This window comes from Pseudophryne corroboree, chromosome 1 (assembly GCF_028390025.1).
Source record: "Pseudophryne corroboree isolate aPseCor3 chromosome 1, aPseCor3.hap2, whole genome shotgun sequence".
Classification (NCBI taxonomy): Eukaryota; Metazoa; Chordata; class Amphibia; order Anura; family Myobatrachidae; genus Pseudophryne; species Pseudophryne corroboree.
Window position 1 is genome coordinate 383462267 of NC_086444.1, and position 22450 is coordinate 383484716.

Genomic DNA, 22450 nt, shown 5'->3' on the forward strand with positions numbered 1-22450 from the left:
ACTTCAGGAGCCTGCGAAGGGGAAACGTCTCAACATTCCAATCTGTACCCCTGGGATACTACATGTAGGATCCAGGGGTCCTGTACGGTCCCAGCGTCATGCTGAGAGCTTGGCAGAAGCGGTGGAACGCTTCTGTTCCTGGGAATGGGCTGCCTGCTGCAGTCTTCTTCCCTTTCCTCTATCCCTGGGCAGATATGACTCTTATAGGGACGAAAGGACTGAGGCTGAAAAGACGGTGTCTTTTTCTGCAGAGATGTGACTTAGGGTAAAAACGGTGGATTTTCCAGCAGTTGCCGTGGCCACCAGGTCCGATGGACCGACCCCAAATAACTCCTCTTCCTTTATACGGCAATACACCTTTGTGCCGTTTGGAATCTGCATCACCTGACCACTGTCGTGTCCATAAACATCTTCTGGCAGATATGGACATCGCACTTACTCTTGATGCCAGAGTGCAAATATCCCTCTGTGCATCTCGCATATATAGAAAATGCATCCTTTAAATGCTCTATAGTCAATAAAATACTGTCCCTGTCAAGGGTATCAATATTTTTAGTCAGGGAATCCGACCAAGCCACCCCAGCTCTGCACATCCAGGCTGAGGCGATCGCTGGTCGCAGTATAACACCAGTATGTGTGTATATACTTTTTATGATATTTTCCAGCCTCCTGTCAGCTGGCTCCTAGAGGACGGCCCTATCTATAGACGGTACCGCCACTTGTTTTGATAAGCGTGTGAGCGCCTTATCCACCCTAAGGGGTGTTTCCCAACGCGCCCTAACTTCTGGCGGGAAAGGGTATACCGCCCATAATTTTCTATCGGGGGGAACCCACGCATCATCACACACTTCATTTAATTTATCTGATTCAGGAAAAACTACGGTAGTTTTTTCACATCCCACATAATACCCTCTTTTGTGGTACTTGTAGTATCAGAAGTATGTAACACCTCCTTCATTGCCCTTAACGTGTGGCCCTAATAAGGAATACGTTTGTTTATTCACCGTCGACACTGGATTCAGTGTCCGTGTCTGTGTCTGTGTCGACCGACTAAAGTAAACGGGCGTTTTAAAACCCCTGACGGTGTTTCTGAGACGTCTGGACCGGTACTAATTGTTTGTCGGCCGTCTCATGTCGTCAACCGACCTTGCAGCGTGTTGACATTATCACGTAATTCCCTAAATAAGCCATCCATTCCGGTGTCGACTCCCTAGAGAGTGACATCACCATTACAGGCAATTGCTCCGCCTCCTCACCAACATCGTCCTCATACATGTCGACACACACGTACCGACACACAGCACACACACAGGGAATGCTCTGATAGAGGACAGGACCCACTAGCCCTTTGGAGAGACAGAGGGAGAGTTTGTCAGCACACACCAAAAACGCTATAATTATATAGGGACAACCTTATATAAGTGTTTTCCCTTATAGCATCTTTTATATATTTCTAACGCCAAATTAGTGCCCCCCCTCTCTGTTTTAACCCTGTTTCTGTAGTGCAGTGCAGGGGAGAGCCTGGGAGCCTTCCCTCCAGCCTTTCTGTGAGGGAAAATGGCGCTGTGTGCTGAGGAGATAGGCCCCGCCCCTTTTTCGGCGGGCTCGTCTCCCGCTCTTTAATGGATTCTGGCAGGGGTTAAATATCTCCATATAGCCCCCGGAGGCTATATGTGAGGTATTTTTAGCCAAAAAAGGTTTTCATTTGCCTCCCAGGGCGCCCCCCTCCCAGCGCCCTGCACCCTCAGTGACTGCCGTGTGAAGTGTGCTGAGAGGAAATGGCGCACAGCTGCAGTGCTGTGCGCTACCTTAAGAAGACTGAGGAGTCTTCTGCCGCCGATTCTGGACCTCTTCTCGTTTCAGCATCTGCAAGGGGGCCGGCGGCGAGGCTCCGGTGACCATCCAGGCTGTACCTGTGATCGTCCCTCTGGAGCTAATGTCCAGTAGCCAAAGAAGCCAATCCATCCTGCACGCAGGTGAGTTCACTTCTTCTCCCCTAAGTCCCTCGTTGCAGTGATCCTGTTGCCAGCAGGACTCACTGTAAAATAAAAAACCTAAGCTAAACTTTTCTAAGCAGCTCTTTAGGAGAGCCACCTAGATTGCACCCTTCTCGGCCGGGCACAAAAATCTAACTGAGGCTTGGAGGAGGGTCATAGGGGGAGGAGCCAGTGCACACCACCTGATCCTAAAGCTTTACTTTTTGTGCCCTGTCTCCTGCGGAGCCGCTATTCCCCATGGTCCTTTCAGGAACCCCAGCATCCACTAGGACGATAGAGAAATACTATTCACAAAAACCACCTGACCCACAAGAGAAACCAGCCAGTCATTGTTATGATGGGGCACAGACTGTCTGATGTAGAAGAGCAGCACTGCGCTCAGCAAGCTTAAGCTACTTAGGACACAGGGCGAGAAAGTAGGGAAAGGTAATGTGACGACATGTGATGACACAGCTGGCGCGTCGTGTCGCTCAGTGGTAAAAGACACGTGGTTACTTTCCTAGCCCTGGTCCTACACATGGACTTCACCAATTGCCAATATGTTATTAGTTATATGTTAGGCAATATTGTATTATATTGTATGATGTTATTGTTACAAGGGTACAGTTATGTTTTCGATGTATATATATGAATGTATTGGTTATTGTGTTATAGTTTGTAAAATAATGTTTCCCCCATGTCACTGATCAGATAACCTGTGTGTTTGCTGTTGGGTAGATACAGCCAGTCTCAGATGTCAGGCCATACAACCCCCCTCATTCTTCCCCACACAATGGATTCCAGGCCACACAATCAGATTAAGTAAAGTTAATTTATGCTAGCCATACATCAGACCAACTTTTCTCCAACACTCCAAACTTCCAACCATCCAACTTGTCTGTTCAACTAAAACAGTGCCCCACACATCTAACCAACTTTTTACCAGTGCTCCACACATCTAACCAACTTTTCATCAGACCAACCAACCTGCCAACTTCTGTCCAACTTGTGATGTCACCGAAGTAGGCGGACAGTGCCTGCCTACAGTTCTTCAGTTTTGTTTTGTTTTTTCATTTCAAAACATGCAGAAGTGTCTTTTTTTTTAGTGAAACTGGGCTTTTCTTTCACCACCATACATTTATTAGATTTACTTATTTTTATACTGAACTATGGATACCAGCATGGTTGGGCTGCTAAGGCAAATTGGAACTTGGAGAAGCACAAGTACAAGCTTTCCCTGGTACATGTACTTCAGTATCTTTTTATTTTTGATCATTTTAATTTGTAAAAACATACCTTTTGAACTACTCCTGGGCAGCAGTACAAGAATTGAAGTAATCATTTGCTATCTGTAAATTTTGTTACAATTTTTTTTTGTTGAACTACAATTGTCATAGCATGACCTGGTGTCACGGCAAGCTGCCAGTTGTGGTTCTGCAAGTTTCAGTTTGCATATACATACACAACTGCAATCCTATTTTCAATGCAACACCCATGTTAATTAACACTGCTGTGGGTCAATGTTGAGAAGCTACGAGTTTAAGTAACTCTTGAAAGGTGTTGTCGGGCATTCTTAAATAGTAGTCATCCGGGTTATTTTCTCTTATTTCTTTTAACAGCTCCATAGAGTGTCTCTTCTTTTCAACCATGCTTTGGTCCAGCAGCTTCTTTTGCGATTCTTTCTGGTCTTTCTCCTAGTATGTAGAAATAGGTTTACAGCAGCTATAGCAATTGCTGCTCTTGCTCTTCTTGGATCGACATTAATTTTTCCGAGATTTGTCTGAAAAGGTGTTGTTGTTCCAATCAAATGGATGATTTAGGATCACTGAGTGTTCTATAATAGAAATTATAATATTGAGTGTTAAAGCAGATATATTGAAATAAACAGTTGTTAATGAAAAGACAGCATCATTTTCGCTGCCTATGAAGGCCGCAGATCCATACTCCAGCGGACACAGGGCTCGAGTAGTAATGAAAGTGACAAGTGGTCGCAGCAGTCATTTATTTCCAGTTATTTATATAGTGCACACATTCCGCAGCCAGTACCTGCCCCAGTGGAGCTTACAATCTATATTCCCTGCCACATGTATACACATTCACACTAGGGTTGATTTTGTTGGAAGCCAATTAACCTACAGTATCAGTATGTTCAGGGCCGGATTAACAATGGGGCGGATGGAGCTGCAGCTCCAGGCCTCCCCATGAAAATAGGCCCAAGGAGACTGACAGTGGTGACAGGAAAAAACTTTTTCCTGTCACAACGCACAAGCTGTCAGCGGCCGTCATACTCCCCTCTGCCGTAGTGGCGGACTCAGGGTTGCGGGGGGGGGGGGGGGGGGGGTCGGGGCGGGCACCCAGGCACGTGTCCCCTCCGTGTCATTTAGGAGTTTTTTTTTGCAGCCAGATGCACGGCCCGCACCAGCATGAGGCTCCTCCCCCGTGCATCTAGGTTTTATTCTAGCCAAGCTCCGCCTCCAGCTTTCAGCTCCAGGCTGGAGCCGGGCTAGGAATCACAGGGGCTGGTTGAGCTGGGGGCACGTCGGGTAGCCATCTGACAATCCCCCCCTCAGACTGCTATATGTCACATATTGATGGCCATCCGCAGCCACATGCGCATGGCTGGCTGCGGACGGGAGGCACTCGTACCCGGCCGTTGTGTTTGTGTTGTGGCCGAGCAGCTCCGCCTCCCTTATCTCCACTCTTCCAGTGTTCTCAGTGTCACGTCAGTCCAGGCTGCCAGGGGAGCTGGTGAAGGCGCAGGGGCGTTTATTACAAGGTAATTTTATTGTTTGCTGGCGTTGCCTGTGATGAGGACACTGTGGATAAGTACTGTGATGTGGTAGAAAATATTGAAGGGAGGTTACCAATGTAAGGTTAATATTGCGGGGTGGGGGTTGCTGTGAAAGGACAAAATGGGGGGGGGGGGGGGGGGGGGAGCTGTACCTGTGCCCATACCTGCCTGCACAGACTCTCTCACCATGTCCCCTACCAGACCTGTCCCCTCACCCTGTCCCCTACCAGACCTGTCCCTGCACCCTCACCCTGTCCCCTACCAGACCTGTCCCCGCACCCTCACCCTGTCCCCTACCAGACCTATCCCCGCACCCTCACCCTGTCCCCTACCAGACCTGTCCCCGCACCCTCACCCTGTCCCCTACCAGACCTGTCCCCGCACCCTCATCCTGTCCCCTACCAGACCTGTCCCCTCACCCTATCCCCTACCAGACCTGTCCCCTACCTGACCTGTCCCTGCACCCTGTCCCCTACCAGACCTATCCCCGCACTCTCACCCTGTCCCCTACCAGACCTATCCCCGCACTCTCACCCTGTCCCCTACCAGACCTATCCCCACACCCTCACCCTGTCCCCTACTAGACCTATCCCCGCACCCTCACCCTGTCCCCTACCAGACCTATCCCCGCACCCTCACCCTGTCCCCTACCAGACCTGTCCCCGCACCCTCACCCTGTCCCCTACCAGACCTGTCCCCGCACCCTCATCCTGTCCCCTACCAGACCTATCCCCGCACCCTCACCCTGTCCCCTACCAGACCTGTCCCCTCACCCTATCCCCTACCTGACCTGTCCCCTACCTGACCTGTCCCCTCACCCTGTCCCCTACCAGACCTATCCCCACACCCTCACCCTGTCCCCTACTAGACCTATCCCCACACCCTCACCCTGTCCCCTACCAGTCCCAGTACCCTCACCCTGTTCCCTACCAGACATGATCCTGCACCCTCTCCCTGTCCCTTACCAGACATGATCCTGCACCCTCACCCTGTCCCTTACCAGACCTATCCCCGCCCCCTCACCATGTCCCCTACCAGACCTATCCCCGCACCCTCACCCTGTCCCCTACAAGACCTATCCCCGCACCCTCACCCTGTCCCCTACCAGACCTGTCCCCTCACCCTATCCCCTACCTGACCTGTCCCCAACCTGACCTGTCCCCTCACCCTGTCCCCTACCAGACCTATCCCCACACCCTCACCCTGTCCCCTACTAGACCTATCCCCACACCCTCACCCTGTCCCCTACCAGACCTATCCCAGCACCCTCACCCTGTTCCCTACCAGACATGATCCTGCACCCTCTCCCTGTCCCTTACCAGACATGATCCTGCACCCTCACCCTGTCCCTTACCAGACCTATCCCCGCCCCCTCACCATGTCCCCTACCAGACCTATCCCCGCACCCTCACCCTGTCCCCTACCAGACCTATCCCCTCACCCTGTCACACACCAGACCTGTCCCTCCACACTCGCTCTGTCACCCACCAGACCTGTCCCCGCACACTAATCCTTTGAGCTCAGAAAAGGCAGCCCCGGGACTTAGCAGCAAGGAGAAGTTCCAGCAGGCAAAGCAGAGCAGCTGGCAAGAGTTCTGCCAAGGAACCAGTGGGCGGTGCTTAAACTACACTGGCAAAGGAACCACCTGCCAGGACATTTTAGTTTGCCCTGCCCACCACTGTGATTGATGCTCATCCTCTTTTCTTTACCTGTTCAGTCCCCATCACCACCACCACGCTCTTTTTCACAAATCGACCCCCCCTCCCCGGCCAATCCTGCACGTTCTTGACTCCTCTCTTTGTTCTGTCTGTAAGAGCCATTTTGGCACATGCCCTCCCTCCCATTTTGCATGCATTCAGGAGGACAGGCTCTCTGAAATTACTATTATAATAAGATTTTACTTACCGATAAATCTATTTCTCGTAGTCCGTAGTGGATGCTGGGGACTCCGTCAGGACCATGGGGATATAGCGGCTCCGCAGGAGACAGGGCACAATAATAAAAGCTTTAGGATCAGGTGGTGTGCACTGGCTCCACCCCCTATGACCCTCCTCCAAGCCTCAGTTAGGATACTGTGCCCGGACGAGCGTGCATAATAAGGAAGGATATTGAATCCCGGGTAAGACTCATACCAGCCACACCAATCACACCGTACAACCTGTGATCTGAACCCAGTTAACAGTATGATAACAACGAAGGAGCCTCTGAAAAGATGGCTCACAACAAGAATAACCCGATTTTTGTAACAATAACTATGTACAAGTATTGCAGACAATCCGCACTTGGGATGGGCGCCCAGCATCCACTACGGACTACGAGAAATAGATTTATCGGTAAGTAAAATCTTATTTTCTCTGACGTCCTAGTGGATGCTGGGGACTCCGTCAGGACCATGGGGATTATACCAAAGCTCCCAAACGGGCGGGAGAGTGCGGATGACCCTGCAGCACCGAATGAGAGAACTCCATGTCCTCCTCAGCCAGGGTATCAAATTTGTAGAATTTAGCAAACGTGTTTTCCCCTGACCAAGTAACTGCTCGGCAAAGTTGTAAAGCCGAGACCCCTCGGGCAGTCGCCCAAGATGAGCCCCCTTCCTTTTGGAATGGGCTTTTACCGATTTTGGCTGTGGCAGGCCTGCCACAGAATGTGTAAACTGAATTGTATTACAAATCCAGCGAGCAATCGTCTGCTTAGAAGCAGGAGCACCCATCTTGTTGGGTGCATACAGGCTAAACAGCGAGTCAGATTTTCTGACTCCAGCCTTCCTGGAAACATATTTTTCAGGGCCCTGACAACGTCAAGTAACTTGGAGTCCTCCAAGTCCCTAGTACCCGCAGGTACCACAATAGGTTGGTTCATGTGAAAAACAGAAAACACCTTAAGGAGAAATTGAGGACGAGTCCTCAATTCTGCCCTGTCAGAATGAAAAATTAAGTAAGGGCTTTATATATGATAAAGCCGCCAATTCTGACACACGCCTGGCTGAAGCCAGTGCTAATAGCATCGTCACCTTCCATGTGAGATATTTTAAGTCCACAGTGGTGAGTGGTTCAAACCAATGTGACTTTAGGAAACTCAAAACAACATTGAGATCCCAAGGTGCCACTGGGGCACAAAAGGAGGCTGTATATGCAGTACCCCTTTTACAAACATCTGAACGTCAGGCACTAAAGCCAGTTCTTTCTGGAAGAAATTCGACAGGGCCGAAATTTGAACCTTAATGGACCCTAATTTTAGGCCCATAGACAGTCCTGTTTTCAGGAAATGTAGGAAACGACCCAGTTGGAATTCCTCTGTAGGGGCCTTCTTGGCCTCACACCACGCAACATATCTTCGCCAAATGCGGTGAAAATGTTTTGCGGTTACATCCTTCCTGTCTTCGACCAGGGTAGGGATGACTTCATCTGGAATGCCCTTTCAGGATCCGGCGTTCAACCGCCATGCCGTCAAACGCGGCCGCGGTAAGTCTTGGAACAGACAAGGCCCCTGCTGGAGCAGGTCCTTTCTTAAAGGTAGAGGCCACGGGTCTTCCGTGAACATCTCTTGAAGTTTCGGGTACCAAGTCCTTCTTGGCCAATCCGGAACCACGAGTATCATTCTTACTCATCTCCCTCTTATGATTCTCAGTACTTTTTGTATGGAGGCATAGGAGGGAACACATACTCTGACTGGTACATCCACAGTGTTACCAGAGCGTCCACCGCTATTGCCTGAGGGTCCCTTGACCTGGCGCAATATCTAGTTTTTTGTTCAGGCGGGACGCCATCATGTCCACCTTTGGTTTTTCACAACGGTTTACAATCATGTGGAAGACTTCCCGATGAAGTCCCCACTCTCCCGGGTGGAGGTCATGCCTGCTGAGGAAGTCTGCTTCCCAGTTTTCCACTCCCGGAATGAACACTGCTGAGAGTGTTATCACATGATTTTTCGCCCAGCGAAGAATCCTTGCAGTTTCTGCCATTTCCCTCCTGCTTCTTGTGCCGCCCTGTCTGTTTACGTGGGCGACTGCCGTGATGTTGTCCCACTGGATCAATACCGGCTGACCTTGAAGCAGAGGTCTTGCTAAGCTTAGAGCATTGTAAATTGCCCTTAGCTCCAGTATATTTATGTGGAGAGAAGTCTCCAGACTCGATCACACTCTCTGGAAATTTTTTCCTTGTGTGACTGCTCCCCAGCCACTCAGGCTGGCATCCGTGGTCACCAGGACCCAGTCCTGAATGCCGAATCTGCGGCCCTTTCATAGATGAGCACTCTGCAGCCACCGCAGAAGAAACACCCTTGTCCTTGGAGACAGGGTTATCCGCTGATGCATCTGAAGATGCGATCCGGACCATTTTTCCAGCAGATCCCACGTAAAGGTTCTTGCGTGAAATCTACCGAATGGGATCGCTTTGTAAGAAACCACCATTTTTCACAGGATCCTTGTGCAATGATGCACTGATACTTTTCCTGGTTTTAGGAGGTTCCTGACTAGCTCGGATAACTCCCTGGCTTTCTTCTCCGGGAGAAAACATCCTTTTCTGGACTGTGTCCAGAATCATCCCTAGGAACAGTAGACGTATCGTCGGAAAAAACTGCGATTTTGGAATATTTAGAATCCACTTGTGCTGTCGTAGAACTACTTAAGATAGTGCTACTCCGACCTCCAACTGTTCTCTGGACCTTGCCCTTATCAGGAAAGCGTCCATATTTCTTTTAAGAAGAATCATCATTTCGGCCATTACCTTGGTAAAGACCCGGGGTGCCGTGGACAATCCAAACGGCAGCGTCTGAACTGATAGTGACAGTTCTGTACCACGAACCTGAGGTACCCTTGGTGAGAAGGGCAAATTTGGACATGTAGGTAAGCGTCCCTGATATCCAGTGACACCATATCGTCCCCTTCTTCCTGGTTCGCTATCACTGCTCTGAGTGACTCCATCTTGATTTGAACGCTTGTATGTAAGTGTTCAAATATTTCAGATCTCACCTAGCCGTCTGGCTTCAGTACCACAATATAGTGTGGAATAATACCCCTTCCCTTGTTGTAGAAGGGGTACTTTGATTATCACCTGCTGGGAATACAGCCTGTGAATTGTTCCCAATACTGCCTCCCTGTCGGAGGGAGACGTTGGTAAAGCAGACTTCAGGAACTTGTGAGGGGGAGACGTCTCGAATTTCCAATGTACACCTGGGATACTACGTGTAGGATCCAGGAGTCCACTTGTGAGTGAGCCCACTGCGTGCTGAAACTCTTGAGATGACCCCCTACCGCACCTGAGTCCGCTTGTACGGCCCCAGCGTCATGCTGCGGACTTGGCAGAAGCTGTGGAGGGCTTCTGTTCCTGGGAATGGGCTGCCTGCTGCAGTCTTCTTCCCTTTCCTCTACCCCTGGGCAGATATGACTGGCCCTTTTGCCCGCCTGCCCTTATGGGGACGAAAGGACTGAGACTGAAAAGACTGTGTCCTTTTCTGCTGAGATGTGACTTGGGGTAACAAAAGGTGGATTTTTCAGCTGTTGCCATGGCCACCAGGTCCGATGGACCGCCCCTTTATACGGCAATACTTCCATGTGCCGTCTGGAATCTGCATCACCTGACCACTGTCGTCTGGCAGATATGGACATCACATTTACTCTTGATGCCAGAATGCAAATATCCCTCTGCGCATCTCGCATATATAGAAATGCATCCTTAAAATGCTCTATAGTCAATAAAATCTTGTCCCTGTCAAGGGTATCAATATTTTCAGTCAGGAAATCCGACCAAGCCCCCTCAGCGCTGCACATCCAGGCTGAGGCGATTGCTGGTCGTAGTATAACACCAGTATATGTGTATATACTTTTAGGATATTTTTTCAGCTTCCTATCAGCTGGCTCCTTGAGGGCTGCCGTATCTGGAGACGGTAACGCCACTTGTTTTTATAAGCGTGTGAGCGCCTTATTCACCCTAAGGTGTGTTTCCCAACTCGCCCTAACTTCTGGCGGGAAAGGGTATACCGCCAATAATTTTCTATCGGAGGAAACCCACGTATCATCACACACTTCATTTAATTTATCTGATTCAGGAAAAACTATAAGTAGTTTATTCACACCCTACATAATACCCTTATTTGTGGTACTTGTAGTATCAGAAATATGTAACACCTCCTTCATTGCCCTTAACATGAAACGTGTGGCCCTAAAGGAAAATACGTTTGTTTCTTCACCGTCGACACTGGAGTCAGTGTCCGTGTCTGTGTCTGTGTCGACCGACTGAGGTAAATGGGCGTTTTTACAAGCCCCTGACGGTGTCTGAGACGCCTGGACAGGTACTAATTTGTTTGCCGGCCGTCTCATGTCGTCAACCGACCTTACAGCGTGTTGACATTATCACGTAATTCCTAAATAAGCCATCCATTCCAGTGTCGACTCCCTAGAGAGTGACATCACCAATACAGGCAATTTGCTCCGCCTCCTCACCAACATCGTCCTCCTACATGTCGACACACACGTACCGACACACAGCACACACACAGGGAATGCTCTGACAGAGGACAGGACCCCACTAGCCCTTTGGGGAGACAGAGGGAGAGTTTGCCAGCACACACCAAAAACGCTATAATTATACAGGGACAACCCCTTATACAAGTGTTTTCCCTTATAGCATTTTTATATATGTAATCATATCGCCAAATAAGTGCCCCCCCTCTCTGTTTTAACCCTGTTTCTGTAGTGCAGTGCAGGGGAGAGCCTGGGAGCCTTCCTCACAGCAGAGCTGAGCAGGAAAATGGCGCCGTGTGCTGAGGAGAATAGGCCCCGCCCCCTTTTCGGCGGGCTCTTCTCCCGGAGTTTGTGAGATCTGGCAGGGGTTAAATACATCCATATAGCCTCAAGGGCTATATGTGATGTATTTTAGCCATAAAAAGGTATTATACATTGCTGCCCAGGGCGCCCCCCCCAGCGCCCTGCACCCTCAGTGACAGTTGGTGACTGTTGGTGAAGTGCTGACAACAATGGCGCACAGCTGCAGTGCTGTGCGCTACCTTATGAAGACTGAAAGTCTTCTGCCGCCTGTTTCTGGACCTCTTCAACTTCGGCATCTGCAAGGGGGGTCGGCGGCACGGCTCCGGGACGAACCCCAGGGTGAGACCTGTGTTCCGACTCCCTCTGGAGCTAATGGTGTCCAGTAGCCTAAGAAGCAAATCCATCCTGCACGCAGGTGAGTTTTCTTCTCTCCCCTAAGTCCCTCGTAGCAGTGAGCCTGTTGCCAGCAGGACTCACTGAAAATAAAAAACCTAACTTAAACTTTTATTCTAAGCAGCTCAGGAGAGCCACCTAGATTGCACCCTTCTCGTCGGGCACAAAAATCTAACTGAGGCTTGGAGGAGGGTCATAGGGGGTGGAGCCAGTGCACACCACCTGATCCTAAAGCTTTTATTATTGTGCCCTGTCTCCTGCGGAGCCGCTATATCCCCATGGTCCTGACGGAGTCCCCAGCATCCACTAGGACGTCAGAGAAATATATATATATATATATATATATATATATGGGATGAAGTTATGTGACCGCCGGTCACAGCACCTCCCTCTTCATTCCGCCCCCTGAAAATCCTGACGGTTGGCATGCCAGCCAACAGGGACTATTCCCATTTGTGGGTGTCCATGACACCCATAGAGTGAGAATAGAACCTGTGGTGACCACAGCAAGCCTGCAAGGGGCGGCTTGCGCCAGCTGGCATACCGCTGCCGGGATGCGGGTCATGCATACCCAACCCATATATATATATATATATATATATATATATATATTATAAAATTTGTTGTTTTTTTCTTCTGTACCATCTCAGAGTAATGACACGAGATGTTCCCACCATACACTATCACCCCAGACTGCTCTCCCCTCCTTTCCCTACCCCGGACTGGTGTGCCATCCTTTTTTCCCTCCCCTCACGCTATCTTTCAAGGCCAGGCTCCTCTCCTAGGTCTGTCCCATCTCCCTAGCTAGATAACTATATATATATATATATATATATATATAGTTATCTATATATATATATATATATATATATATATATATAATATCAGTAATATCATGAGATGACCCCACCATAGACCATCACCAATCCAGCATGCTCTTCATAGTGCTGTCTGCACCCCATAGCACATGCCATGCCATGTGCAGACCACCGCCACAGTAGGGCCCACACACCATTGGACATGACCCCTCAAAAAAATAATCACCTGCAACATTGGCCACACCCCCTGCAGCGGCACATTAGGCCCTTCATGAATTTCAGCTCCAGGCCCATGTGTACCTTAATCTGGCACTGAGTATGTTTTTGGATTGTGGCAGGAAACCCACACAAGTACGGGGAGAATATACAAGCTCCACACAGGGCCGTGGTAGGAATCGAACTCATGACCTCAGTGCTGTGAGGCAGTAATGCTTATCATTACACCAGTGGTTCCCAAACTGTGTGCCGTGGCTCCCTGGGATGCCTCGGGACACTTGCAGGGGTGCCATGGGTTGGTGGTCCAGGGCCAATTTAAATTATTTATGATCAATGTAATAGGCAAAACCAGTGCTGGTGGCTGCCAGTCATAAAATATGTGGACAAACAGAAGCAAATCCTGTCCCTCACCACACAATTGAACCTAAGGATGACATATAAACACAATTTATTTAATTTAATATTTATTCTAAATCTCTCAATAAAAAACTATTGGCCTAGGGGTGCCGTGAAAAAAATTCTGATACTCCAGGGCGCCGTGATTCAAAAAACTTTGGGAACCACTGCACTACACCTTCCGTACAGTCATCTTCCCAGGGACTGATAATGTGTTACAATTGTTGTCATACATCTTTACTGCAGTCATCCCAAACAGTCATGTGAGAATCTTCTAGCATCAGGTGTCTTTTTTGCCAAAATCTCCTATATAATAGCCCAGATCTGTGATCTTGTGATTCATTTGCTAACGCTGGGCGGAGTCACAACAGTGGGCGGAGTTAGTCAAATGAGTCACAGATCTGGCCAAATCTATAGGACACTAGGAGCAGCTGCAGAAGCAGATAGTATGGACATGGCACAGGCAGGGGTGCATACCTCCCAGCTTTCACACACACACACACTCACACTCACACACACACACACACACAGCGAAAAGGGGGCGTGGCTTCACGGGAGGGCCCCGTTTTCGTCAGTGAGGGGGCATGCCCAGCGCTCTGTGAGCTGCTGGCATGCCCCCAGGGGCTGATTATGAGTCCGGGGGGCACAGGGTACTTGAGACAGGGGAGCCCTATCTCATTGCTGTGCCTGCTGTGGGTTGGGGGCGTGGCCTAATCGCGCCCCGCGAGGCCACGCCCCATTATGCAAATTCCGGGATTTTTTTTTTATTATTTTTTTTTATGGTATTTTGGCCCCTCAGCTATTGGTAAATCCAGAGGAGGTGGTCGCTCCCCCTACACACCCGCACAGGCAGAAGAAAGCAGGGAGACTGCTGCCTCCCTGCAACACCACAGACATGCCAATACGCAGCAGCGTATGCTGACTGTAGCACAATGCTGCCGTTGTTGCTGGCAGGACGGGGTGGGGGGAGGGGGGGGGCTTCTGACCTGGGACAGAGCTACTCCAGCCAGGGGGCCCCCTAAAACTGTGGGGCCAACGGTACGTACCGCCTGCCCCCCCCCCTTAATCCGGCTCTGCTGCTGGAACCCCCCCTTAATCCGTACCCCCTGATGCCCCCTCTCCCTCTGTCTCCACTATTCACCGCTGCTCTGCTAAGCAGAACAGCGAGTACAGGAGCTTTCCAACTGCTCCCCCCCCACCGCAGGACACTGCGACCCGCGGGTGGGACAGCGGGACAGACCCCAAAAAATGGGACTGTCCCGCGAAAATTGGGACATTTGGGAGGTATGGGGGTGTGTGAGGGGGTATGCCATACTTGATCCCCACATCAGCATACTCAGCAGGGTCTCTCTGGCAGGGAGGAGCGTCACATTCTGGCACACTCCACGCTTCTTAGCTGTAGTTTTGTGGGTCACCAGCCGCTGTGCACTTTCCGTACTGCCTCTGTTATCTCCAGCCCCTGCGACCCCACCGCTAGCTGCAGCGCTGCCACCCGCAGTGAGTTGCGCCCAGCTCCTTCACACACTTTAGCCGGCGGGTAGCGCTGCAGAAGTCCGCGCTGCTTCCAGGCTCTGACCCCCTCCTCCCTCCAGCATCCGCGTCTCCTGGGAGCTAACCAGTCACTCCCAGTCTCCCCTTACCATAGTGCCCAGCAGCCGTGAGGTCCGCGCCACGTGCATGCTATGACCCCCTCCTCCCTCCAGCCGCAGCATCTCCTGGGGGCTAACCAGTCAATCCCAGTCTCACCTTACCACAGTGCCCGGCAGCTGCGCGAGGTCTGCGGTGTGTGACTGAGGAGGGGGGGAGTGATGCGGACGGGCAGAGGAAGCAGGAATACAGCCTAAGAGAGTCAGCCATGCCAAGTCTCCACCAGCAGCAGATGCCAACAGGTTGGAGTGGAACAGCAGCAGCCAGCAGCAGTGACTCCGGTAAGACACATCTGTCTGTCACCACTGTTCTGTCCCTAATACCAATCTCTCCCGTGCCCTGTGTTCTGTCATGTCCCTGTAACCCCTGGCCTTGACCTGCCACCCTTATCCTGGCCCTTTCACCCTTATCCTGGCCCTTTCACCCTTATCCTGGCCCTGTCACCCTTATGCTGGCCCTGCTACCCCTATCCTGGCCCTGTCACCCCTGTGCTTGCCCTGTCAACCCTATACTGGCCCTGACACCCCTGTCCTGGTCCTGCCGCCCCTACACTGACCCTGTCACCCCTATCCTGTCCCTGTCATTTCTGTCCTGGCCCCGTCACCCCTGTCCTGGCCCCGTCACCCCTGTCCTGGCCCCGTCACCCCTGTCCTGGCCCCGTCACCCCTGTTCTGACCCTGTCACCCCTGTCCTGGCCCAGTCAACCCTGTTCTGACCCTGTCACCCCTGTCCTGGCCCTGTTACTGCATACCCTCCAACTACCTTTTTGGCAGGTACAGTACCCGCAGCACCTCCAGACCTCTCCCCAATGCACCACACCTCCGCACCTTCCCCTCCACCACATGCGGCACTCCACCCCTCCCCCACATGCTGTGCCTCCAGACCCCCTACACCACCCGCGGCTCCCACTCCTCCGCCCCTTCACCACCCCCAGCAATCTCCAGGCCCCCTCCACCATTCACCCCCCTTATATGTCTCCCCCACACCTGCCCCCCTCCACCCGCAGCATCTGCAGACACCCTCCTCCATCCGCGGTCCCCCCCTCACCCACCCCTCCCCCACCAATGGCACCCCCGCACCTGCCCCACCACCACCTGCAGCACCTCCGGACCTCCTTCCCCATCTGCCGCAACACCCGTACCTGCCCCTCCCCTACCCATGGCGCCTACGGACCCCTACCCCACCAGTGGCACTACCGCCCCTTCCCATCCCACAGCACCTCCGGAACCCTTCACCCATCTGCAACATCCCTACACCTGCCCCTCCCCCACCCATGGCACCCCTGCCCCTCCCCCACCTGCAGTGCCTCCGGACCCCTTCCCCATCTGCATCCCCCACTCCTCTGCCCCTCCCCCACCCGCAGCACCTCCCAACCCTTCCCCATCCGGGCCCCACCCCCACTTCCGCCCCCCCTCCATCCGCAGCATCTACAGACACCATCCGCAGTACCTCCCGCACCCGCTACATTCTGTACATTGTGGCCTGCAGGTGCTGTTCACGCCGTCGCAAGGGGCTGCGCCTCCTTCACCATCGCACACCCTTTCATTGTGCAATATTTAACCACTAACAAAGGAATGCAGGTGATACTCCATATAACACAAATATTGAACCCCAGAAAGGCATGCAAGGGTTAAGGGGGCGTAGCCCCTTGCGACGGTGTGAAGAGCGCCCGTAGGGCGCGATGAAGCACCTAGTAAACAGATAATTCTGCACTGTGTGTGCGTACGTAAGTACGTGTGTGTGTGTACGTACATGTGTGTGTACGTACGTACATGCGAGTGTCACAGTGTGTGTGTGTCAGTATATGTGGGTATATCAGTGTACGTATGTGTATCACACTGTATACGTGTGTGTGTCACAGTGTGTGTGCCCACATGTCACAGTGTACGTGTGTGTCCACATGTCACAGTGTACGTGTGTGTCCACATGTCACAGTGTACGTGTGTGTACACATGTCACAGTGTACGTGTGTGTACACATGTCACAGTGTACGTGTGTGTACACGTCACAGTGTACGTGTGTGTACGTACGTACGCATGCACGTGTGTGCGTACGTAAGTACATGTGTGTACGTACATACATGTGTGTACGTACGTACGTACGTACGTACGTACGTACGTACGTACGTACGTGTGTCACAGTGTACGTATGTACATACGTGCGAGTGTCAGTGTGTGTGTGTCAGTATGTGTGTATATCAGTGTACGTATGTGTGTCACACTGTATACGTGTGTGTACATGTCACAGTGTACGTGCGTGTACATGTCAGTGTACGTGCGTGTGCATGTCACAGTGTACGTGCGTGTACATGTCACAGTGTACGTGCGTGTACATGTCACAGTGTACGTGCGTGTACATGTCACAGTGTACGTGCGTGTACATGTCACAGTGTACGTGCGTGTACATGTCAGTGTACGTGTGTGTGTACGTACGTACATGTGTGTGTACGTACGTGTGTGTACGTACGTACATGCGAGTGTCTGTACGTACGTGCGAGTGTCAGTGTGTGTCAGTATATGTGTGTATATCAGTGTACGTATGTGTGTCACACTGTATACGTGTGTGTACATGTCAGTGTACGTGTGTGTACATGTCACAGTACGTGTGTGTACATGTCACAGCGTACGTGTGTGTACATGTCACAGTGTACGTGTGTACATGTCACAGTACGTGTGTGTACATGTCACAGTGTACATGTCAATGTACGTGTGTGTACATGTCACAGTGTACATGTCAGTGTACGTGTGTGTACATGTCACAGTGTACATGTCAGTGTACGTGTGTGTACATGTCAGTGTACATGTCAGTGTACGTGTGTACATGTCAGTGTACGTGTGTGTACGTACATACATGTGTGTACGTACGTGTGTGTCAGCGTACATACATGTGTGTACGTACGTGTGTGTCAGTGTACGTACGTACGTACATGCGAGTGTCACAGTGTACGTACATGCGAGTGTGTCAGTATGTGTGTATATCAGTGTACGTATGTGTGTGTCACACTATACGTGTGTATATCAGTGTACGTATGTGTGTGTCACACTGTATACGTTTGTGTGTCAGTGTACGTGTGTACACATGTCACAGTGTACGTGTGTGTGTACATGTCACAGTGTACGTGTGTGTACATGTCAGTGTACGTGTGTGTACATGTCAGTGTACATGTCAGTGTACGTGCGTGTACATGTCACAGTGTACGTGTGTGTGTACGTACATACATACATGTGTGTGTACGTACGTGTGTGTCAGTGTACGTACGTACGTACGTACGTACGTACGTACGTACGTACGTACATGCGAGTGTCACAGTGTACGTACGTGCGAGTGTCAGTGTGTGTGTGTCAGTATATGTGTGTATATCAGTGTACATATGTGTGTCACACTGTATACGTGTACGTGTCACACTGTATACGTGTGTGTACGTGTCACTGTATACGTGTGTGTACGTGTCACAGTGTACGTGTGTGTACGTGTCACAGTGTACGTGTGTGTACGTGTCACAGTGTACGTGTGTGTACGTGTCACAGTGTACGTGTGTGTACGTGTCACAGTGTACGTGTGTGTACGTGTCACAGTGTACGTGTGTGTACGTGTCACAGTGTACATGTGTGTGTACGTGTCACAGTGTACGTGTGTGTGTACGTGTCACAGTGTACGTGTGTGTGTACGTACATACATGTGCGTACGTACGTGTGTGTCAGTGTACGTACGTACATACATGCGAGTGTCACAGTGTACGTGCATGCGAGTGTGTCTATCACAGTGTACATATGTGTGTGTCAGAGTGTATGTGTGTGTGTGTGTATATATATATATATATATATATGTTTGTGTGTGTGTCAGTACATGTGTGTATATCAGTGTATAAGTGCTTGTCAGTGTATATATATATATATGTGTGTGTGTGACAGTATGTGTGTGTATCAGTGTATATATGTGTGTCAGTATGTGTATAACAGTGTTTATATATGTGTGTCACAGTATACGTGCGTGTCACAGTATACGTGTGTGTGTGTGTGTGTGTGTGTGTGTGTGTGTGTGTGTGTCTGTACATGTCACAGTGTACGTGTGTGTACATGTCACAGTGTACGTGTGTGTACATGTCACAGTGTACGTGTGTGTACATGTCACAGTGTACGTGTGTGTACATGTCACAGTGTACGTGTGTGTACATGTCACAGTGTATGTGTGTGTACATGTCACAGTGTACGTGTGTGTACGTACGTACGTACGTACGTACGTAAGTGTGTGTGTACGTACATGTGTCAGTGTACGTACGTACGTACGTACGTACATATGTGCGAGTGTCAAAGTGTGTGTGTCAGTATGTGTGTATATCAGTGTATGTATGTGTGTGTCACACTGTATATACAGTAGGTGTATATATGTGTGTATCACAGTGTACATAGGTGTGTGTCAGAGTGTATATATGTGTGTGTCAGTACATGTGTGTATATCAGTGTATAAGTGCTTGTCAGTGTATATATGTGTGTGTGACAGTATGTGTGTGTATCAGTGTATATATGTGTGTGTGTCAGTATATGTGTATAACAGTGTTTATATATTTGTGTCACAGTATACGTGTGTGTCACAGTGTGTGTGTACACATGTCACTGTGTACGTGTGTGTACATGTCACTGTGTACGTGTGTGTACATGTCACTGTGTACGTGTGTGTACATGTCAGTGTGTCACAGTGTACGTACGTACGTACGTACGTACGTACGTACGTACATGCGAGTGTCACAGTGTATGTACGTGTGAGTGTCACAGTGTGTGTGTGTGTGTGTGTGTGTGTGTCAGTATATGTGTGTATACCAGTGTATAAGTGCTTGTCAGTGTATATATATATATATATGTGTGTGTCAGTGTGTGTGTGTGTGTGTGTGTGTGTGTGTGTGTGTGTGTGTGTGTGTATAACAGTGTTTATGTATGTATAATACTCCGACCAGGGACTGCTCCAGGCCCTGGTCAGAGTAATGGATGCAGGTGACTAACCGTAAGCCGTACAGAAGTGGAATGTGGTCCCCTCTGCTCTCCCCACCTATTGGCGGTCCCGATTCTCCTCTGTGGGATGGTATTGTCACTGCCAGCAGCTTCTTGCTTCTGCAGGTGTATGGGGCAGCATAGCCTGTAAGGAGCAGAGAGTGCAATAAATAAATACAATTCTACATAAACTCATTGGTATGCTACATACCCCTATGACCCTGACCCATCCCCTGTACACATACCCCTATGCACCTGCCTTATCACTTATACAATACAGAGGGAAAAGGGGGTTGTGGTGGGGCTCACAAGTGCCGGGAGGGGATGGCGCTGTGGTATTGGGGTACCGGAGTGCGCATATTAAGTGTGTTAGGGGGAATAATTGACCACATAACAATTGTATATGTGTGTGTGGGTAGAAGGGCTTGCAGGTGGCGAGAGGGGGTGTCTTGGGGGAATCTTGGTGCAGGATGCAATAGTATTTGAGGGGGGCTTATAACCCACATGTTACCAGGTGTAGGGGTGGGTAAGGGTCAATAGCTGACCACTTAACAAGTCTGTGGGGGATGGAGGGGTGCTGCAGGTGGGGGGGAATAAGGATGCAGGAATACATTTGCACCTACCAGTCTCCGTGGATGCCTTGCAACTGGAGTTTGCTGCACTGTGAGGTGGTCCCTTGCTTCTGGAGCTGGAAGGTGGCAGGTCCCTGCGATGATGAAGGCAGCGGTCCCTGCAGCCAATGGAGGTGTGGTGGCAGTCCCTGCAGCTTGTGCCTGTAGCTGGTCCCTGCAGGATGGACGAGGCGGCGGTGAGGAGATCCCGGCGCAGGCAGAGGATAGCGGGCAGAGGGGGATTAATTAATTGTGCTGGCGGCCGGTGCGCGGAGGGAGGCTGGCGGCTGTGAGCGAAAGAGGCTGGGTGAGGCAGCTGGAGGGATGGAGCTTGGCAGCGCTGGAGGAGGCGGCGGTGACGCGTCCCTGTGCGGGACAGAGGTTGGCGGCCGCTGCAGACAGAGATGGACCGGTGGGGCTGGCGGTCGGTGCGCGGAGGGAGGCTGGCGGCTGTAAAGTAAAGATGCTGGGGTGAGGCAGCTGGATGGATGGAGCCTGGCAGCGCTGGACGAGGTGGCGGTGACGCGTCCCTGTGCGGGACAGAGGCTGCAGACAGACGGACGGTGCGGTGAGGCTGGCGGCGGGTTACTGTGGCTGAGGCAGGTAAGGTGGGGGTGGTGACGTGGCCGGAGGGGTCTGCAGTCCAGAGACAAAAGTAGGCGGACCCTAGCAGCCAGTGTCCGCCTATTAATCGTTCAGTTGGGGGGAAAGTTTTCCCCTACACCTGAACGATTGGTTGGGAAAATCAAACAGGTTTGATTTTCCCAACTAGTTGGTCAGACCGTTTCTGACCGTTTTTTAGCGTGTGGGAGCAAACGGCTGATAATCGTTTGCTCCCACACACTGCCAGATTATCTTTCCAACCAGCCAACTAGTTGGCTGGTTGGAAAGATATCGTCCTGGTGTATGGCTAGCTTTAGTAACATCTATTGTGGCCTAGGGGACATGCCTGGGCATGTGAAAGTAGGTTTGCTCTGAAACTGTTCTGGGGGTGTCGCCTTATTGTAGGAAAGACAAAGGTTTTGATAATAGCAAACAGGGGAGGTGAGAGAGATCTGGGAGAGAAGGTCAGAGAGTGGCAGGACACTGGTTAAGAAGTAATGTTCTGTCAGGAGTTCCAGGAGGGATTGTTGGGTAGAATTGGATCACAGAAGTGTGCTGAGCTGTTTATAACCCATTCTGTTCAATAAACCACTGTTGGTTTTTCATCTACCACCATGACTGAGTGATTTGGAACCCGGTATCCTCACAGTGTTGTAGATTTTTTACCTCTTCCTCGACCTCTTCCTGCGAAGAAGGGGGTACCCTTTGCCTTTTTGGACTTGTTGGGTTGAAAGAATTGCATCGTATGAGAATTAAATCCTTTCCTAGGTGGAGCAGCTGCGGAAGGCAGAAATGCTGACTTGCCTGATGTAGTTGTTGAAATCATGGTATCCAGCTTGTCTCCAAAGAGGGCTTCACCATTGTAAGGAAGCGCCTCAATATTCTTTTTTTATTCCGCATCAGCATTCCATTGGCGGATCCACAGCGCCCTGCGGGCTAAAATCGCCATAGCGGAGGATCTTGAACTCAGCAACCCAATATCCTTCATAGCTTCAACTAAGTAACTTGCAGCATCTTTGATATGGCCGAGAGTTAGGACTATTTCATCCCTGTCAACTGTGTCTATGTTAACAAGCAAGCTGTCAGACCATTTATCCACAGCGTTACCTACCCTCGCACAAGCAATGGTGGGCCTGAGCACCATTCCGTTAGCCGTATATATGGATTTTAGGGTTGTTTCAATTTAAGGTCAGCTGGATCTTTTAAAGGGGCTGAACCAGGGGTAGGTAAAACTATTTTCTTAGACAGCCG

At 50.6% G+C, this 22450-nt stretch overlaps 1 long non-coding RNA gene across 1 annotated transcript; it reads right to left on the bottom strand.

The window, feature by feature from the left end:
• Positions 1–3033: 3033 nt before the first annotated feature.
• Positions 3034–20750, bottom strand: LOC134887043 (uncharacterized). Its single transcript, XR_010170995.1, has 3 exons — positions 20609–20750; positions 19998–20130; positions 3034–3810 (listed from the first exon to the last, which is right to left on the bottom strand). It is a non-coding gene; the product is annotated as an uncharacterized LOC134887043 (long non-coding RNA).
• Positions 20751–22450: the final 1700 nt, after the last annotated feature.